This window comes from Monodelphis domestica, chromosome 1 (assembly GCF_027887165.1).
Source record: "Monodelphis domestica isolate mMonDom1 chromosome 1, mMonDom1.pri, whole genome shotgun sequence".
In the NCBI taxonomy this organism is placed as follows: Eukaryota; Metazoa; Chordata; class Mammalia; order Didelphimorphia; family Didelphidae; genus Monodelphis; species Monodelphis domestica.
The window spans coordinates 668567826-668581874 of record NC_077227.1 but is presented as its reverse complement, the minus strand read 5'-3'; the positions used below and the strand labels follow the sequence as shown (position 1 = coordinate 668581874).

The 14049-nt window shown below is 34.9% G+C and overlaps 1 long non-coding RNA gene across 1 annotated transcript in view; it reads left to right on the top strand.

Annotated features, from left to right (window-relative positions):
- Positions 1-14049, top strand: part of LOC130458628 (uncharacterized) — an 80807-nt gene that overhangs the window by 13515 nt on the left and 53243 nt on the right. The window lies entirely within an intron of this gene.

Genomic DNA, 14049 nt, shown 5'->3' with positions numbered 1-14049 from the left:
AGACATCAAAGGGGAACGTTCTGCAGCTAGTGATATACTAGCAGAGTTTCAAGAAGCTCTCCGGCAGAGGCTCTGACAGCTGGGTCTCCGTGGAGAAGAGGAAGGGGGTGAAGGGGGAAGCAGGGAAGAAGAGACAGTCCGCAGCCCAAGGCTTCACCACCGACAGGAAGTTGAGACTAACAAGGCTCTAGGCCCCCGTCCTCACTCTCTAAGTGCCGAAGCAAGAAGCAAACCGAGGCCATGACTCAAGTTGCACCAAGACCTAAACTGACGCAGCTGAGAAATGATAAGTGAAGCCCCCATACTCAACTTTTAAGTAGGGTGTTTATACTTTTGGTGATTAAATTTAAATATAGGCAGGGGTTATGGTCTTAATCTTCATAATCAGGGGAGAGTTCATGTTAATATTCATAGGCTGTTTTGACATGTCAAAGGCAGGTCTTCCTTTTCCCACATTCTACCAAGTATCTCAAATTTGTCTCCTACCTGGCTCCTATAATTTAGTCCCTATTCTGTCTTTCATTGTGTGATAAAACTTTCTGTAGTCCTGGCTGCTGATTGGGTAAATGCATAATTACATAAATCACTTTAATTGGGCCCTAATTCAAGGACCTGTTATAGGTTTATTTTTCCTTTACTTAGAATTTTTACACATAAGACTTTGATAGTCCATATTTCATCCACAAATGATTTTTTCTTTTATTTGGATTTTTTTGATGTTTTTGATTTCTCTTGCCAATAGATTCATTTACTTAAAAACTCAGACATGCATCTCTAAGTGATTCCTGTGTTTTTCAACACCCTCTTCAGGGGGGAATATATTTTGATTGTAAAATGCAAAGTTGAAATTCTTTTGATAGTAATTTTATGTTAAGATACATACTACCTCTCCGAATTAAAAAAAGTCAACTGTTTGGTGAAGGTACCATGAAAATGACTCCAGAGATCACCAGCTGCACCAGAAGATCCAGAGTGAACTTTGGAATATAGTGATTTGAACTGTATGAGATTGAATGCATTTGTTTTGTATGTATAATCTTAAGCGGAAGGGAACTGCCCCCTAACTGTGTTTTTGTCAATGAACCTAGCAATGATTGCCTTTGTTCTCTTTTCCTCTTGTCCTCAAATTATTGTAATTTCACAGTTGGTTATGTTTATAAGATCCATTGGAGAGACTAGTATCCCCCCCCCGTGGATCTGGGGGGGATTGTAAAGATTAAAATTTAGGGGAGACTGAGGCAGGTAGAAATTAGTTTCTCTCTGCAAGAAGTATTATATTTTTATGAGATTTATTAAAGATTAAGGATTAAAGAAAATATAGGATAAGAAAACACGTGCCTAGGCCAGAGAGGCCTAGACAAGATAATCTCACATCATGGAAGAGACCTGTCTGCTCCAAAATGGAAGTCCAAAAGACCCCTCAGTAGGTGGAGAACTCCTTTAAATAATCATTTGTGTTCTCACATAGGCGAGAATTCAGTGTTATTACAAAGCACTCTGGGGAAGTGGAGCAAAGGATTCTGGGGATTGGAGTCCTGTATTCAAGTCTATTTTTACAGAATGTATGATTGAAAATCTGTTACCCTAAAAAAGAACTACATTTCCCGGGAGTCCATTGATTTCCTGCCATTAAGTACTTCCTGTAGGCAGAGGATATTAGTCAAGGACATGAAGGGATCAGCCACTTTTTGGCCCTGTTGGTGAGCATGGCAGTGGTGAGTGGGGATTTTGAAATGACTAATCAGCCATGGGCACGTGGTCTTTATTTTGTATCCTCTTTATTCCTTTATTTGTAATAATTACTAATAATTCCCTTAAAATATAATATTTTTTATTATTTAGATTTAATTTTAACATTTACACAAAGCAGAAATGAACTTGACATTTTGGCACCAAATTAGAATCCAAACTGATACTTTCCAAATAGTAAAATTACTAATCCATAAAATATTATATGCTCAGAATGAATAAAAAAATAGAGAAAAATAAACAAGCAAGTCATAATTTGATCAATAAGGGACTTCAGTTAAAAGGCAGAAAGACAATAGATTAATATTGTTATGATACTACTCAGAAACTAAATTCTTAAAATTTTATTTGTCTAAAAATTGATGAAGCTTACAACAGTTATTACCTCATGCACTTTATATATGTTTGCTTGTGTGGGTGTGCCAAAGAGACATTACAGTATTATGCATAGATAGCTGAACTCAGGATTAATATGACATGAGTTCATACCATCTTCTGACAAACTAAGTTTGTCACCCATGACTAATCTTTAAAGGCTCAATGCCAAATGAAATTTTGTAAGATCATAAGTTGTAAAACAGTCACTAATTTACATAGGTGGAGGACATTTCCAGATGAGGTACCTACCTACATCAGTAAAAATGGGAGATAACTTCCCTTCTACCTCCATGCCAGCCCTACCCCCATTCACAAATAAACACACAATGTGTGAATACATAGAGTATATGATTTTTAAAGTGTGGCAAAATGGGTTGCAGATACAACTAATTTCTAACTTAATAGCTATCTATAATATGATTGTTCAACACTCAGACAAGTTCAATAACACTTGCAGTCAGAGTAAGTAAATGTTGGAAGCAGAATATGGATTTAGGTTCTGATAATTTCAAGTTTGTCATTTTAACTACTTTGCCCTCCTGCCTCTGCCAGCTTATATCCAAGGTCTGTGGATTTATGCAGAGCAAGATAATCACATTCTTTTTAGAAATGTCAAAAAAGAATTATTAAATATATTCCTGTTTTTGCCTCTTTAATTGTGATACAATTGAGAGGATACTAAAAATTTAAATTCCTAGATTTAAAAATGGTCAGCAGGTATATATTAAAAACCTACTATGTGCCTTACCCTTGATAAATTCTGTGCATATAAAGTATGTTTAAAAAAATTTAGAAGCTAAAGGAGCTTACAATCTAATGAGGGAGACAACATGCAAAAGCTATATACAAAGGAGAGAAAATTATATGATAAGCCATAGGAGAAAAATAGGCTTAATGTTCAAAAGGAGTTTTGTAAATTTAAAAAATGTAATGATTATGAATTAAACATGAAAAATGTAAAATGACAAATATATTCAAATGAGGAGAGAAAAATAATATTCCCTCTTCTCAAGAGGAATGAAGAAAACCAGGGTATAAAAAATGATTGTTTTATAAAGCTTTTAGCACTATAGAAGCTGTTATACATACATACATACATACATACACATATATATACATATATATTAGACAGAGAGATAATTATTATATATATATATAATTATTTATATCAGTAAGTGAGATCATGCTATGAAATAATGATTATTCCAAACAGGAATTTTTCAAGGCATAAAGACCATTCACCATGTCTCTTTAATTAAAAAGATGGTTGAAATTCTGTTCTATAATTGCTTAATTACCAAATTGTATATTTAGATACAAAGAGTGTTATGGCAATTAAAGAAATTGAGTTCCATATTTCCTGTTTTGCTGATTGTTAATGCATTTTCAAGTAGAAGAACAATCTGAAATTTATAAATTTTTCCTAATAACAATGTTTATTTTATAATTCTCTGGATACATAGGGAACATTTTTTACGAAGTAAATAGGACTTATATTTCTTTTACTTTTTTAATCCTTACTTTTCATCACAGAATGAATATCAATTACTGGTTACAAGGCAAAAAAATGGTAAGGGTGAGGCATTTGGGTTTAAGTGACTTGTTCACAGTAAGGAAATATCTCTAAAGTTGTGTTTTGTATATGAATCAATATTTTTCTACCTGAATCCAGTCAGGTGAGATTAGAAACCAGAAGAAGAAAAAGTCAAATTCTAGATGCATACCATTGAAATACTACATCCTAGGGCAGTGATGGCAAACCTTTTAGAGACTGTGTGCCATGCTCTATCCCCATTCCCAGACAGTGTGTTATGTCTTCCCCAGATGACATCCTACCCCTTCTTCCACCATCTTACCCCAAACAGGGGAGGGAGAAAGGAAGGGTAATGGCCTGAGCACTCTGCCTAGGGGAGGGAATAAGGGCTTTCTTTGGGATTCTGGGCAGAGGGGTGGGGAGATGTGGTAGAGAGGGGTAAGGCAGCAGCTCTGCCCAAGTCCCTCTGCCTTTCTAGTAACTAACTCTGGCAGGCAATGGCACATAGAGAAGTCTCTGCATGGAAGCCATAGGTTCACCATCACTTTCCTAGGGGGTATCTTGAAATAGTAGGTTGGGCATGAGACTGAAACAAGGAGATGTGAATTAAAATCATACCGTAGACTAGCTATAGGATACTAAGAAAGTTTGTTCATTTCTCAGTTCCTCTGTTTTCTGAAGCACCTTGCCTAAAATAGAGGTAATAGTATATTCAGTATTTACATCTGGGGGTCAACAGTAGCATCAAATGAAATAATGTGTGTTAAGCACTTTGTTAACTGTTAGATAATGTTAATAATTACTATCTTTTGATATAATTCAGAGGTACAAAGTAATAATTGTCTAGGTCATTTCCTAACAGTTTGAGAGAGATGGATTCATTTACAAAAGAGCATTACTCATTTACAAACACTAGCTCACATATGGAGGAACTCTTGGCAGGTGGTAGAGTGGATAGCACTCTAGACCTAGAATTAGGAAGATATGAGTTTGATGAGGGTTGGCAGTGGCAAATGGCACTTTGAAATCCTTTTTGTCTTTAATGGTGTTTTTTGGTTCTTATGATGTTTTACTAATTAGCAGATTTTAAACTATAACCTGAAACTTTGTGCTTTTTCCCTTCCAAGCCTAAAGAGAGGGGGAAACACTAGGGATGCTATGGTTTTCTTCATTTTTATAAGAGTTTCCAAGGCTGGGGAAGGGTACTCATGTACCCAATACAACCTTGAATGTCTGACAAACAGGATATGGAAGTAAACATCACCCAGGTCCACTGGGGATCTTTGAACTCTTTTCCTGCCCTTTCCCCTGGAATGCCTATGGGAGGAATAATCAGAGGAAGAGTGGAGAATTCCCAGGATGGGAGGAGGGCAGTATCCGAAGACCCATAATAAAAATCTAGAAACATGAAATCCCTGATATGGCTTTTCCATATCCCTGGCTCCACAATCGGTAACATCTTTGAATAAACACTTCATGACTCATGATGAAGTGGTTTAGGCTGCAATTCTTTGGGCAAGAATCAGCATTCCTCTCCGACAATCATTTTAAATAGCACTTTGCATACTTACCAGCTGTGTGACCCTGAGGAAGTCACTTAACCTTGTTTGCTCAGGCCTGTTTTCTCAACTATAAAATGAGATAAAATAGCACATCCCTCCCAGCATTCTTATGAGGATCAAATGAAATAATATTTATAAAGTATTTTAAATAAATGCTAGCTATTAATCAATACCTAATGGTAGGAGTAGGGTATTATAAAAGAAGCCCAACTTAAGTCATGAAATCTGAAAGGAGAAGAAAAAAAATACTAGAGAACTTTAAAGAAAGAGAATGAAGAAGAGGATAGTAATACAGATGAAGTAGAGAAAGAAAATGAAAAGGAGGAGAAGAAGCAATAGCCTCATCCTCCAGAGGTCTGGAGACTACTTTGATTTAAATGGGTCGTGTTTGAGTGAGAACTTTATTTATCACAACGAATTTCTCAGGGAAGAGTGAGCTAAGAGAAGAGTTCAGCCCTTTCATGTTAAGGATTTTTTAGTTATACTTATTTTCTACTCAAAAGAATTTTACTGTATTCAAGCAGGGAAGGCTTATGTCAGAGAAGAACCATAAAATGTGTCACAGAAACAACACAAATACTATTCCCTTCTGGGAAGAGATACAAAATGTGTGGGAGGAAATGTTGGCAGAATGGTCACCATCTAAATTCAGCCTTAAGCCTGAAGATTTAAAAAGAGAGTGTTAGGTACATTTTTTTCTATTTTTCTTCCCTCAGAATAGAACTGTTGAAAGCTGGCTTTAGTTATTTATAGACAACTTGTTGACCTTTCTGGTTTTCTAAATTCAAGGGGATACCATTAGATTCACTTTATCTTACAAGCTGCACTTGAGGGGGTGCTGCTAATTTATATTACATTCTCAGGTGGCAATGATATTTTTCGTATGTGTGAAAAGGCCTACATGTGTTGCGTATCTCTCTCCCTTCTCCTCCATGTAGCATGGATATGTCATTTTGTGCCTTGAAGAGAGATAGAATAGATATATGTAGCTTCTTCTGCCACTGCCCTTCTCTAAAAGAGACTTCCAGGAGGGGAAACAGTCACAAGTCAAAGGCTACTACTCTGTTATCCTCAGAAAAAGGGGGTACCAGGCCAAAAATTGTAGATATCTGCACTCTGCACTATGATTAATCTAGCAAATGAGGGTTTCAAGTTCCATCTAGCTTCTGATTACTGTTCACTATTGGGGAGAAACAGGACTTCAACCTTTATAACCAAGAATTTACTCATTTCCCTCCAAATGTCAGTACCATAATGAATGTACATTTTAATTATCAAGGAAAAACAATTAATAGCAAAACAGAAATTTAAAAAATTCTATCAGAATATATACACACAAAGAATATACAAAATAAGGGAACTCTCCCACTAGGAGTGAAGTAATTCATCCTAACCAGAAAGAATTCCTAGTTCTCACCATGGGAAGTTCCCTGAAGCTAGGGTCCTGTTAGAGATTACCTGCTCTTCTGTTGTTGTCCCAGAGGTTGTTTGTATAGCACCCAGGGTTAGAGTTATCCTCCATCATCCCTCTTGAAACTTGAAGCCAGAAATATCCTCAGTGATGGCAGGTCCTGAAGTAACTTGAAACTTAAAGAGAATTTGCAGCCACTCAATGAAAATTCCAAGAAAACTTGAAAGAATTGGAATTTTCACTTTTACCAGCTCCATTCTTTCAACTCCATGTAAATAAGTAAATATATGTATGCGTGTAAATTTCATCTTTAACCATAATACATATACATTCACTGAGGGCATGATCAGTGTCACCTTTTTGCTTATTTATCTTCAGAAAAAAGCCTATAATAGGTGCTTAATGAATGCTTGCTTCCTTTCCTTCTCTATATAGAACCATCATAATGCACATCAGTTCTCAGTCTCCATTTCTTCATTAGTAACATAAGAAAACATAGGAAATGTCAAACCAGTCCAGCATCTTTATCAAGAAAATCCCAAATGGGGTCATGAAAATTTGGACACAATTGAAAAAGACTGAAGAACATTTTTAAATGCTTTAAATGGGATTTAATTCTTAAACTGAGGTCTGTGAACTTAAATTTTTTGATAATTGTGTGTCAATAAAATTAGTTTTCTTTGGGAAATCCTCTATTTTATCTCATACATTAAAAAAATTCTGAGAAGGCATTTTGACTATACTGTATCCAAAGGAACTCAAAGCACAAAAAAGAGGTCAAGTCCTTGAACTGGATGAACTATGTGTCCTTGTCACACTAATGATAAGAGAATTCTCTTGTTGTTATTCCCTTTAATGTTGTTCTCCCACTTAACTCCATAACTTTAACCAACTTTTCCTTAGGCTGAAATAGTTTCTTTCCTCCTTTTTATTTTATTTGCTAAGAAAGCTTCCTAGCCAGAAGCATTTTCCAGTACTCTCAAATATATTACTTACACACATTTTATTGATATAATCATGTGACGATGAATGGAAAAGCAATTATCCAGAAGATTAAGATGAAGTTCTCAGATTATTTCAAAGTACGATCTATATTTTCTAATTCAGGTAATCAAATTTATTGCCCATGCATTCCCTGGGAAGCCATGTTCTATTATGGAAAAAAATGAAATTAAATAATTTAAACTGATAGTTACAAGTACCATGGAAGTCACAAGCTTTAAACTATATTCATACAAGAATTCCCCTATGATATTACTGAAAAGTGGTGATTGCACCTACACATCAGAATGTATGTAGCCCTTTAGCAGAATCTAAATTCTTTGAGGGAAGAAATGACCTCATTTGGGGATTTTATTTTTATCTTTGGAGCATCTACCACAATACTTTGCACATGCTGTTGTTCAGTCATTTTTTTTGCTAATCCCTAACTCTTTTTTGATCCCATTTGGTTCTTTATTTTAGGGAGAGATACTGGAGTAGTATGTCATTTTTCTTCTCTAACTCTTTTTACATATGAAGAAACTGAGGCAAACAGTTAAGTGACTTTTCCAGAGCCACACAGCTAGTGTCTGAGGCTATATTTGAACTCAAGAAGATGAGTCTGACTCTAGTCCTGACACTTTATCTGCTAGATCATGTAGCTCACCTACCATACACATAATAACTGCTCAATAATAATTTATTTGGGGAGGTCAAATTAAACAGAATCAAATCATAATGGGAGCTCTTTTCCTAGACCTTGCAAATCCATTCTATGGGCAGCTAGATAGCACAGTGGATAGAACATTAGGCCTGGAGTCAAGAGAACCAGGGTTCAAATCTAGCCTTAGATACTGCCTATCTATGTGACGCTGGGCAAATAACTTAACCCTAATTGCCTAGTCCTTACCATTCTTCTACCTTGAAATTCTACCTTGAAAACTACCTTGAAAGTATTGATTCTAAAACAGAAGGTGAGAGTTTTACAAAGAAAGAAGACCTATCCTATTTTGGGTAGCTTTAATTGGTCATGAGATTTCTTGTTTGTTTGTTTAGTTTTTCCTTTGTATTAAGCAACTACCACCTTTTGCTTCTAGCTCTATATTCCAAAGTCAAACGAATTAAGTCTAAGTGTTATTATTTGAATGACTCCTCCTTCCATAGCACAGTTTCAAAAACTGGTGACTTTTCTCTGTATAATATGTTCAATGAGTTTCATTTTGAGGTTAGGGTCCAGGCCAAAGGAGAATGGCAAATGAAAACATTTTACTGACAAAACATCATCAAAGATTTTTTATTCAGGTCTTGAAATTCAACATTTTGCAAGATTTTATATTTAAAATTCATTAGCATTTTCCTGAAATCATGCAAAAACTAAAAGTTAGTTACCTTTAAAATTATAAATGGAGTATCAATTCATCACAATCCGAGGGCTTTCATCATTTCTTTTGTAATTAGCTTATCTGAGTATGTATATGCTCACAGTGAACAATTTGATGAGTTATTTAACCTTACTCCAGGATGACTGAGCTCATTTTACTTTCTCAGAGAACATTTTATACATGACTAGAAATGTAAGTTCACTGAAGCTATTATTATACCATACTAAACTATTATAGGTTTGAATCATATTCTTGTACTTGAATTTTTTTTTATTGTAAAATGTGCTTAGAGTTATTGCTTTCTTTGTAATTGTCACTCTAAGAATGCATCATTTTCTCACATTAGTTTTTATATAATAACCAAGGAAATTTCTGAACTCATTTTAGTAATCTGGTAAATTATAATAGAAATGAATTAAGTTAAATATGCAATGCAAAATAGATGCTGTGTCTTCATTTGTGTGACATGAAAGTCTTTGAAATACTTTACATTTTGGTGCTATATCATGTTGCTTGATAAAACAAATAAGACTAGTAGCCCCTAAATTAGGAAAACAAGTTCACTAGATGATTCTAGCCTAAGAGTGTTACTTCCATGAACCCTTCCTTGATTCCCCTCACACACAGGAAATAATTTTTTCCTCTATATAGATTTTCATAGCATCTTAGCTCTCTTCTATGTGTTATTTAAGACACATTTATTGTGATCATCATATAAGTAGGTCCCTATTAGGAAAAAATAATGAATTTCATAAATCACATTATTCAGATTCACACAGCTTATTTTTTCATTGAGATAGGAAAAATTATAATATTTTTCATAATTGTAAGTTTGGATAGTTTAAATTCCTGTATATGCAATCACCTCAGGAGATTTATTCTTCTTATGGAGTGGGATCTTATACTTTACAGTAGGAATATACAAAAGTTCTATGAAAACACAGAATCTATATCATGGATCTTTTTTTCTTTCCTGATGCCATAGTGCTTTATAGAAGTAGAAACACTTATAAAAGTAGCTTTAAAAATTGAGTCCTACTATTAAGAAAGAAGAGGAGAAAAAGAAATCTATTTACTTTTTTCCTCCCTTCTAGTGGCCTATTCATTGCAATTTGGTGAGCATTTAAAATAAGCACAAATATGGGAAAGGAAGGAATTTAAGACCAAGTAGGAGATAGAGAATACTATAAAATGTAAAATGAATAATTTTGATTATATTAAATTAAAAAAGTTTCTGTACAGACAAAATTAATGCAACCAAAATTAGAAAGGAAAGAACAAATTGGGGGGGGGGGATTTTATAATGAAAATATCTGGCAAAGGTCTAATTTCTCAAATTTATAAGGAACTAAGTTAATTGTACAAAAAAACCAAGCCCAATTGACAAATGGTCAAGGGACATGAATAGGCAGTTTTCGGATAAAGAAATCAAAACTAACAATAAGCACATGAAAAAGTGTTCTAAATCTTTCATAATTAGAGAAATAAACATCAAAACCATGCTGAGGTACCACCTCACACCTAGCAGATTGGCCAACATGACAGTAAAGGAAAATAATAAATGTTGGGGGGGATGCAGAAAATTGGGACACTAATGCACTGCTGATGGGGTTGTGAATTAATCCAGCCATTCTGGAAGGCAATTTGGAAGTATGCCTAAAGGACTTTAAAAGAATGCATGACATTTGATCCAGCAATACCTCTAATTGATTTATACCCCAAAGAAATAATAAGGAAAATACTATATTCATAGCCTCACTCTTTGTGGTGGCAAAAAATTTGAAAAATTTAGGAATACCCATAATTGAGGAATGGCTGAACAAATTGTGGTATCTGATGGTGATGGAATATTATTGTGCTCAAAGGAATAATGAATTAGAGGAATTCCATGTGAACTAGGAGAACCTCAATGAACTGATGCAGAGTGAAATGAGTAGAATTGTGTGAACATTGTACACAGAAAGTGAAACATTGTGGAACAATCCAATGTAATGGACTTTGCTACTAGTAGCAATTAAACAAGGCAGGACAATCCTGAAGGACTTTTGGGAAAGAATGATCACATTGAGAGAAAGAACTATGGGAGTAGAAATGCAAAAGAAAAACATATGACATCACTTATCACATGTATAAATGGGTATGCTATTTGGGGATTAGGCTTTCAAAAATTGCTCTATAGCAAAAACGAATAATATGGAGATAGGTATCAATTGATAGATAACATTTGTACAACCCAGTGGAATTGCTTTTTGGTTCTGGGAGGGGGATGGAAGAGAGGATGGAAAGAAAATGAATCATGTAAACATAGTGAAATATTTTAAAATAAAACTTAATAAAAGAGCCCCCAAAATGAAAATAAAATATAAAATAAGCACTGATTATGCCCAAGATACTGTGTCAACTACAGGATATACATAGACAAAGAACAACAACAAAAAATCATTTCTTATCCTCAGGAAACTCATTTTTCCCCTGGAATTCTGCTCTTGCCTTCACTATGCTAGAGAATTTGACTGGGATTGCCCTTCTGATTCATGATTGAGAGGAATGGTCTCCTATTCAAAGAAATCTTGAACTCAGTGTCAGTGTGTCAAAAGGTCTTTTATTTTATTCTCAGGACAATGGGCACCCACAGGTCAGTGTTACACGTGCTACAGCCAAGGGCAAGTGCAAAATTCTGACTCAGAGCCCTCTCTTTTCTTCTGGTCCCTGAAGAAGGAATGGCTCTCCCCTTGTTCACCATTGGCTAACGAATTGAGAGTCATAATCTTGTCCTGAGAAATAATCAATCAAAATACATACTTCATACACCTAATGTCCTAATTATTCAAATAAGTTTTCCATCGAGGACAGGGATTGTTTCCATTCTATCCATCTACATTCACCCTATAGCCCTTAACCAATCAGAGCATGGACTAGTCATGTCAGCCCTAGCTCATTCTTTAACCAATCAGATGTAAAGATTCTGTACTGCTTTATCAGGGAAACAAAAACCTGACTTTCTTATCTCTGTCAGCCAGATGTATTTTCCTGAGAGGAGTCCATGTTATCTTTATCCCTCATAATTATTTACCAAAGAGAAATTTAGTATCCTTCCAAAATATTACCTGTCCTCAATTATCATTAGGAATTTACACAAAGTCCACAGAACCGACCCTATTGGCTACACTCTCAGATTCTAAACCAGATATTCCCAGGCAAAGAAAGATCATCTTACTGAGTGTTTAAAAAAAATCAGAGAAAGTGATGGAAAATAAATGCATAGTCATACATATATTAGTAGGTACAATTCTCAAATACTAAATAGTAGGCTTTAGGCTTACATCCCACTTCAGAAAGAAGGACTGATTTTATTCCAGCCACAATTTTCACTTCAACAAGAATGTATTTCTGATAAGTGCAGTACTTATTGTATGCCTTGTCAGAGTTAATGATGGCCATTCAGACTTTCTATTATTCTGCCTAAGTCAGTTCAAGCATATCTCCATTCTTAGAGTAATCAACTCAGAGAAATGGAGAAAAGAATGAAGTCAGAACAATGGAAAGAAAAGTATTCCACACCTTTCCCCAGGCTCTATGCACTCCCATCAACACTGGGGTTGAGGCATAGGCTGTCCCTTTGAATGAGCTCAGGAAATAGAGTGTGGAGTGAAGGGATTGACAACTGCCTTCAAGCACTTGAAAGCATAAACTGGAACCTTAGGTTGAAAAATAATTTTTGTTTGATTGTTTTTTCTTTTGTAAGCCCTCCCCTTATTAAATAAGGAACAGAGTAAAAGAAAGGTTGAGTGTGAATAGAACTACAAGCTCAAATGATCTGTGGATTTGATAGAAAGCTCTTCTCCAGTGAGGATAAAAGAAAAGAGAGGTTTTTCGTTTCATAATTTTCTATGCCAGTATATTTTGTTTCTCTGTTTGCCCCTTATACTCATGTGCCTTATTTAGCAAGTACTTTTCCCCTTGCAAGCAGAAAGATAGGAATTCCTTCACTCTGAACTTTCCAACCAATTTTTAATTAAAGGCATTTTTTTCAGTTTATTTAGTCTATAGGTTAAAGGTTAACATGAATTTTTCTAACTTGAATAGACCATGTGGAAAGAATTGGGTCCTCCAGAAGCCCATTTTTAAGTTATGATTATAAATTACAAGTGAGGAGAAAGTGAAAATACCTGTATCTATATTCTTCTAAATATTATAATCTCTTGTATTTTATTCATGTAGCACAATATAGACACACACACAAAGAAATAAATATATATAAATATTTAGATATATATGAATCTATGAATCTAAAGAAAGCATTTACCCTTTCTTGATACTTTGTGGGGTCAAAATTCTTTTCATGGGAAACTCACTAGCCCCTATCAATGACTAATTTGACTAGTTAGCCATAGAATACATTTGCAATCAGAGGCACTTTATGTAATAATAAATTAATAATAAAAGTAAATATGCTACATAATATTTCCCCCCATAAACTTCAAGGTAGCTAAGTGACACAGTGAATAGAGTGCTGCACTTGGAGTCAGAAAACTTGAGGAGAAATCTGGCCTCAGATATTTACTAGATGTGCAACCCTGGGCAAAGTCTCTTAAGCTCTATCTACCTCAGTTGCTCCAACTGTAAAATGAATATAATAATAGCGTCTACATCCCAGGCTCATTGTGAAGGACAATGACATATTTATAAAGTTCCTAGCATAGAGACTGACATATAGTAAACAATAAATACTTTTCCCCTTCCCCTTTCCTCTCATTCTTCAGCAAATATAATAATGTGTAAAGGGAACCCCCTCCCCTTGGGGTCATCCATTTAATTAAAATTTAATAATACTTCTTGGACCATACACATTTCTACAATACCTATGAGAGAGGAAATTAAGGGAGGTGTGCACATGTAGTAAACACAAATGAACAGATAACACACATGGTGATTTAATTCATACATTTGGGTCTGAAGAGCTGCCAATGTAGATTTTGTGATTTTATACTACTGGGCATAGTTTTCTTCCTCCTGCAATTATCTATTCTTCTCCCTTCTAGACACAGCATC